This window comes from Crocuta crocuta, unplaced genomic scaffold (genome assembly GCF_008692635.1).
Source record: "Crocuta crocuta isolate KB4526 unplaced genomic scaffold, BGI_CrCroc_1.0 scaffold223, whole genome shotgun sequence".
In the NCBI taxonomy this organism is placed as follows: Eukaryota; Metazoa; Chordata; class Mammalia; order Carnivora; family Hyaenidae; genus Crocuta; species Crocuta crocuta.
In genome coordinates, this window is record NW_027529426.1 from 4,011,142 (window position 1) to 4,019,615 (window position 8,474).

Consider the following 8,474-nt stretch of genomic DNA (forward strand, 5'->3'; position numbering starts at 1 on the left):
TACAAGGCTTAAGGAAATATTGAGCTAATAAGGTATAATTGAAAATTATAGTTTCTCAATTGAAGAATGGGTAATTTTGTCTCCACAACATCAAATGAATTCTTTTCATTGTGTCAGAATATTTAAGAACTTAGAGTCACATAAATAGGTATAAACTGGCAACAGTTAAGGTTGAATAATTATAGTAGTAATCAAAATAATAAAAAATAATAAAAATAATCATAATAATCTTATGAATTTATCAGAATTTATCTGATGCTAATCTATGGAAGTATCAAAGATATTGAAAGGGTGTTTTTGTTGAAGAAAACTGACAGTGTTTTTTATCATTCTGTAATTTTTGTCCAATTCTCAAACTTCTGTTTTAATTGTAGTGATTGTCTCATGCAATAAAAATATTTAGTATTGCCAATAGTGTTTTAGCCTTGGGGAAAAAGTGCTCGAGTAGCTTTGTGTGAGCTGGGCTTAATGCTAAGGTAAACAATTCATTCAGATTTTGAGTTCTTTTCACAATTAAAAGATAGCATACAGCTGGCGAGGATGTGGAGAAATGGGCACCCTCCTGCACTGTTGGTGGGAGTGTAAACTGGTGCAGCCCCTCTGGAAAACAGTGTGGAGGTTCCTCAGGAAACTAACAATAGAACTCCCCTATGACCCAGCAATAGCACTGCTAGGAATTTACCCAAGGGATACAGAAATGCTGATGCATAGGAGCACATGTACCCCAATGTTCATAGCAGCACTCTCCACAATAGCTAAAACATGGAAAGAGCCTAAGTGTCCATCAATAGATGAATGGATCAAGAAGATGTGGTTTATCTATACGATGGAATACTACATGGCAATGAGAAAGAATGAAAGCTGGCCATGTGTAGCAACATGGATGGACCTTGAGGGTGTTATGCTGAGCGAAATAAGTCAGGCAGAGAAGGACAAATATCATATGTTTGCACGTATAGGAGGATTAGGAGGAACTTGACGGAGGAACAAGGGGGAGAAGAAGGGGGGAAATGGTGGGGGGAAGGGGGAGAGGCAAACCATGAGAGACTCTTGAATGCTGACAAAAACTGAGGACTGATGGATGTGGGGGGGAGGGGGGATGGGCAGGGAGGAGGGCACTTGGGGGGATGAGCACTGGGTGTTATGTGGAAACTAATTTGACAATAAACTATTTGTAAAAAAAAAAAAAAAAAGATAGCATACAGCTTATAGTGATTCCCAAACTTTCTGGCTGGGGAGCCCCAGTGAACTTTTGTTTATATGCATTATATCTTATCAATATATACTGCATCCAGAATTAGAACATTTCTTTCTTTCTTTTTTTTAATGTTTTATTTATTTCTAGGAGAGAGAGAGACAGCGTGAGCAGGGGAGGGTCAGAGAGAGAGGGAGTCACAGACTGAAACAGGCTACAGGCTCTGAGCTGGCAGTCAGCACAGAGCCCGACGCGGGGCTCGAACCCACGAACTGCGAGATCATGACCTAAGCGAAAGTTGGACGCCCAACCGACTAAGCCACCCAGGCGCCCCCAGAATTAGAACATTTAAAAGCATTATGTATTTTAAAATAACAGTAAACCCAGTACATACTAATAAAAAGGTTTTTATGAAAAAATAACCATTTTCCAAAATGAAAATTTAGTGAGAAGAGTGGCACTGTTTTACATTTTTGCAAAATTTTTAATAGCTAGCTTAAAAGAAAGCTGGGTTTTTATTTCTACTTTTTTAAAAATTTCTACTTCTACATTCAATATGTTACAGCACATTTCCTTCTCATGAAACTGTGTGAATGTTAGTTTTTGATAACTAAATGACTACTGGTATTTTGAGCAGCTTTACCTTGACTGAGGAAAACAAATTATGTGAACCTTGAGGAGCCCACTTAATTTGGAGCATCACTTTCCTCATTTACTTATCAAATATGATACCTACCACTTCATAAACAACTGGAGTAAAGAGCAAATGAAATGTTTGTAAAAATGCTTTGTAAAGCCCTAAAAAAATATTGTTACATAAAGGCCCTCATAATCCCAATCACATACATACACACATATACATGCACACATATACATTCACACTCTCCCTTTTCAAAATCTTAAGTTGTAAGGAAACTGGAAATATGGGGCACTAACTGAATTTCCATTGGAAAGAATTCACTCTACTAAGAATGGACAATGGAACCTTTAGGTCAGAACTGGCATAAGAAAAACATTAAGGATTAAAACATTAAGTAGAATATCACAGATTCCAACCAAGATTTTAAAGTCCTTGGAATGCAAACTGGAAAGCAAATATATTTTGACTAATAGATTAATAAATCCACTACAATGAAAGCTAAAGAGCAAACTATTAGACTAGTAGTACTCAACTTTGGCTGTACATTGAGAGCTTTAAAAACCTGATGCTTTGGCCCCACACCTGAGAGATTCTGTTATGGGCTTTGACCTAAACATCTACAGGTGAATTCAGTAGCAGCTAAGGCTAAGAACTGCTGGCATTAAGAATGCTAAACTTTTAAGGCTCTTGGGTGGTTGTTGGTTTAGTATCTGACTCTTGATTTTGGCTCAGGTAATGATCTCACAGTTGTGGGACTGAGCACCCCATTGGGCTTCATGCTGTGGAGCTGGCTTAAGATTCTCTCTCTCTCTGCTCTGACCCCGCTGCTCATGCTATCTCCTTCTAAAAAAAAAAAGTTAAACCTTATGTTTACTTAGTTCTAGAAATGAAAAACAAAACAGAAACAAAGGCAGACAATCATTTCCTTCTAATTGATTTCTATATGTTGGCAGGGAATTAACTGAAACCTTAAATTCTCCTGCAGTAGCTTATTTTTAATAATGACATTTCAGTTTTTCCCGATGCCTAAATACAATGCCTTTTTATTTTTTCAGTTATTTCTTATGGGGATGAGGAAGGGAGATGTTATACTTCATGGATGGCCTTAACAGAAGTCTGATCAGTTCGGTTCATGTGAAGGCTCTTAAAAAGAAAGAGAGAGAGGGAGGGAGGGAGGTAGAAAGGAAGGAAGGAAAAGAAAGAGGGTGGGATTATTACTTTGCAAGGACTTGGATCACAATTGTTACTAGGGTAAATACTCCCTTCCCGGCTTGCTCTATCTTTTCTCTCACAAAAGTAAATAAATGTTATAAATAAGTAAGTAAGTAAATAAAAGGGGGGCACCTGGGTGGCTCAGTCGGTTAAGCATCTGACTTCAGCTCAGATCATGATCTCACAGTTCATGAGTTGGAGCCCCGTGTCAGGCTCTGCGCTGCTCCAGGCACAGCTCAGAGCCTGGAGCCTGCTTCGGATTCTGTGTCTCCCTCTCTCTCTGCCCCTCCTGCATGTGTGCTCTCTCTATAAAATAAATAAATAAATAAATAAATAAACAAACAAACATAAATTTAAAAAAGAATAGAAGCAGTGTAGGGCTGAAATGCTTGCTTTAGGTATTCATAACTCAGACTCCTTCTTGTTGCTCCACTGACCCCTAGAGCAGTGTTTCTCAAACTGTGTTGTCCACCCAATGTTGTCCTCTGCATTGTCAAAGATAGTTCACTACAATCCCCACTGGGTCAGTGCTTCAGCCAGAAGGGAAGGAAACATGGAGTGCCTATCTGTTCACTTAAGGGTTTGTCCTATAAGTTGTATATATCTCTTCCATTCACGTTCCCTTGGCCAAAACTTAGTCACATGACCATACCCCAAGGAGGCTAGGTGTAGTTTTTATCCTGGAAAATACCTGCCCAGCTAAAATTTCAGAATTCTGTTACTAAATAAGTGTGGCTATTTGGAGTCAGCTGGCAGTCACTGCCACAGAGGAGAAACAATACTTATGTGTTGGGTATGATGATTTTAAGGTGCCAAATGGAGCTTTTGAGTAGGTAGTTGGATAGAGGTGTATAGAGCTAAGTAAGGTTCCATCAAAAAGAGAGATATAAATTAAAAGGCAACAGAATATAGATAATATTTGAATCTTTGGGACTGGATAAAATTGCTTAGACAGTAAAGACAGAGAGGAGAAGAAATCCCAGGACTGGGACCCAGGGTACTGCAGTATTTAGAGCTCCGGCTGAGAAAAAGGAACCAACAAACGGAGAAGGAGCATCCGGTGAAAGAAGAAAACCATTTGAGGGGCTCAATGATGGCAAGTTCTACTGATAAGTCAAATCAGGGGGATAGAGAATTGAACATTTCAGCAGAAAGGACTCTCTGGTGAACTTGATAAAAGATGTTTTGGTGGAGTGATGGGGATGAAAGCCCAGCTGGAGTAGTTAAGAACTGGGGGTACAGAAAGAAGACAAGAAGCACAGCTCCTCTTTGCAATGAGTTTTACAATGAATGGAAGCAGAAAAATGGGGAAGTAACCCGAGCGGGAAATATGAGTCTGGGATGAGAAGGAGACATTTTTATTGTTTTATTCAGATGGAAAATAAGATTATCTGCAGAATTGTCCAAAGATACCCACAGAGCCCCCTCCACTTCCCCTTAGTGATGTCATCTCTTTGTTGACCTCAGCATTGCTATCATGTCTGAAAGGAAGACTCATTAAGATCTACATGTTTTTTGGGGCATCTGGGTGGCTTAGTCGGTTAAGCGTCCGACTTTCGCTTGGGTCATGATCTCACGGTTCGTGGGTTCGAGCCCCGCGTCGGGCTCTGTGCTGACTGCCAGCTCAGAGCCTGTAGCCTGTTTCAGTCTGTGACTCCCTCTCTCTCTGACCCGTCCTCATGCTGTCTCTCTCTCTCTCTCTCCTAGAAATAAATAAAACATTAAAAAAAAAAAAAGATCTACATGTTTTTGCCAAGGCTTCCTCAATCCTGTGCTCCTATACTCTCCCGACACTCATGGCTTCACTATGACAATTGGCCTTAGAGACTATCATGAGTAATCCAATCATGTCCTATACCCCTGTTTCTAACAGCATTCACTAGAAATCCAAGACTCCCAGGTCATCACTACACCATCTCCGTTACCTGATTCAATCATAGACCCTTCCTTATGCCTCAAACATCCTAAACTGAAAGGCCACATTAGCAAAAGCCCCATACCTTCACCTTTTTCTCTGAACACTCCCTTCACCAAACTTGGCATCTACTTAAGGACACTGACTCTTCCATTGCCCTCTCAAATGGGAGCTGTTGTCTTTTCCAGACCCTCTAACCAAAGAATGTTGAGGCAGAGTGAGCTTCTTCCCAGTTTCCCATTTTGTCTGCCAAGCTATCCCTCTCTTCTTACTAAAACTCTCCAACTCTTTAAAAGCTCATACTGGCAGAGCATTCCATATGATACCTATCTTCCAAAGTCATAGACCCCCAGATCACTCCTGATTTTAGCACTGGATTTTCTGCCTGCCTTCTCAGCACCTTTCCTACCATGGTTCTCAGTGATGTCAATATTCAAGTAGACAATCCTTCCAATACTCAGTCCCTTTACCTCTCCTCCTCCAGCCATCTTGTTTTCCACACAACTACAGCCATCCACTCCTATTGGTTTATCTTAGACCTATCATTTTTTGTTAAATTTTTAAAATTATTTTTTTTTTTTTTGAGAGAGAGCATGAGCAGGGGAGAAGGGTAGAGGGATAGAGAAAATCTTAAGCAGGCTCCACGCTCACAGCATGGAACCCTGACCCAGGGCTTGAGCCCACGACCCTGGGATCATGACTTTAGCCAAAAATCAAGAGGTGGACACTCAACAGACATGAGCTAACCAGGCTCCCCTAGACCTGGTAATTTCAAACTTTATTGCTTGTATATTCCTAAAAGAATTTTGAAAAGCTATGTACTGTCTTGCACATTTTTTTCTTTTAGAAGTACAATGCAAACAAAAAGTGTGATGCAAAGCAATCTTAATGCTGTCCCTTAACATGTTCATATGTGTCCCTCTCACTTCAATCCACTTGCTCAACTAACCATATTGTTGGTGTCATTTACGTCTTTTCTCTATTTGGCCAAAATATACAAAGAAGCAGAAGGGAATCTAAGCTCAGACTTGTACCTTTTCCCTAAACTTACTTGGCTCCATCAGTGAGCAAACCGAGTAGAATCTCTACTCCACATTCAAAATTGCCTCCATTTGTTTTACTCAATTTTTGGGTAAAGACTCTAGTGACAGCAAGATCACAATGAAGAAACTACAAGAGGTTTTGCAAGACTGTACATAAAACTGGATAGCTCCAAACATTAAAACAACTACAATCCCAACTGCTGTCCAGAGGGCCAGCATCTGTGTGGTTAAACAGCTTGGAAATTTTGGAGAATGGCTCTGACTTCATTCAATGCCTCATACATTTTAAGCTGATACTTAATATGTTCCTAGGTATAAGTGAGTTCTATTTTGTTAAACAGTATTAAACATCATACAAAATGAAGACTATTAAGTGGAAAACTTAAGATTGATATAACTTATATTTATTTTGCAAATATATATTTCACTGAATAAATATTTGTAAATTTTCTTCATTTTATTCAGTATCTCTTAAAAATTTTAGTACTGCAAAATAGCCAAGTAGCTTCTAAAAGAATCAAGGTCACTAATTTATATGGTATCTTCTGTTTGGAATTCAATTATCCCAACATAGGCCAACATGTCCTGTTTCAGTTTTTTTTTTTTTTTTTTAATTTTTAAAAAATGTTTGTTTATTTTTGAGAGAGAAAGAGCACTGGGGAGGGGCAGAGAGAGAGCGAGATACAGAATCTGAAGCAGGCTCCAAGCTGTTAGCATGGAGCCTGAGTCGTCAGCATGGAGCCTGATGCGGGGCTCAAACCTGCAAACTGTGAGATCATGACCTGAGGTGAAGTCAGATGCTTAACTGACTGAGCCACCCAGGCGCCCCCAACATGTCCTGTTTCTAACTCTGGACTTCAGTCTTAGCAAAAATAGGTAAAAAATGAAGAAAGAGAGATTTGAGGTATCTTGATGAATCACCACTGGGGACTGCCCCCAAACAAGAATCTAGTTTATTCCTTTGGCACTCAGGAGAATTTTACCCCTGGGTAATGGAGGGTAAAGTTTCACCTGGGTAAAAGATAAGCCCTTCTTTTGTAAATTGGACTATTCTTAGGCATATTCGTTTTGGGAAAGGATACCTCTGGAAGCTGAGGAGCCAGAAATTGATTCCCTTAAATGTAAGGCAAAACTAAAATATATTGTCAGAGACTGGAACAGTGTCACCTTTGGTGTGGAGGGTGGGAGTGAGGTGGAGAATATTACCAAAGTCTCATTGCTTTTACTCCCTGATCATCTCATGAATAGCTTTATTTCTCTGAATCTCCGTGGCTACTACCCTGGACATCCTATTTCTAAATATATATATTTTTTAATTTTTAAAAAGATGTTTATTTATTTATTTTTGAGAGAGACAGAGCACGAGTGTGGGGGGGGGGCAGAGAGGGAGGGAGACAAAGCAGGTTCCAGCCTCTGAGCTGTCAGCACAGAGACTGATGCGGGACTCGAACTCATGAACTGCTAGATCATGACCCGAACTAGGGAAGTCGGATGCTCAACTGACTGAGCCATCCAGGTGCCCCACTGCTATTTCTAATATTTTTTTCTAATTCTTAATTACTGTCATTAGCTCTGAATTGCTCTCCTCACATTCATTCTTTTATCCCTGTAACTACTACCCTCTTCATTTCCCTTCGTTGATTCCCATATTTCCTTTAGGAGCTCAATTATCACAACTTGAGGAACCTATACTCTCATAAGACTGTATATGTCCTACCTTAATAAAGTTGTAATTTTACATTTATCTGTGTGATTGACTGATGTTTCCCCATAGACAGTAAAATTAATGCGGGAAGGGAATGTATCATTCTTTACTCACAAATGTAATCCTAGTGATTAGCACATAATAAACACTTGAAGAGGAATACTTATTCAATGAATTAATCAGTGGTCTTAAGTTTTAAGAGGAACCTAGGTATAAACTGAAATCCTACATGAAAAAAGTGATATATACATATCAGTATTATTATGAACATATTTTGACTTCCTGGATCCTCTGAAAGGGTCTCAGAGATTGTCACTACATTTTGAGAACTGCTATCCTCGATCCAAAGGTCCATTCTAGCTAGTATTGATATTTTTTCCCATTTCTTTAATCTTTATTTTTGAGAGAGAGAGACAGAGCACGAGCAGGGGAGGGGCAGAGAGAGCGAGGGGGACAGAGAATATGAAGCAGGCTATAGGCTCTGAGCTGTCAGCACAGAGCCCAACGTGGGGCCCAAACTCACCAACTGTGAGATCATGACCTGAGCTAAAGTCGGATGCTTAACTGACTGAGCCACCCAGGCACCCCAGCTAGTATTGATATTCTGATTTAATTTCTGAGATTGTATGGTTTCAAAGATTATGATTATTATCAAAACACTAACAAAGAATGTAAAGTATTAGGTAGAAAATGTTCAATTCAAAACGAAAGAATAATAGAAAAGTAGTTTTTATCACAAAACTGTAAGAGGAAATTTATTTTTA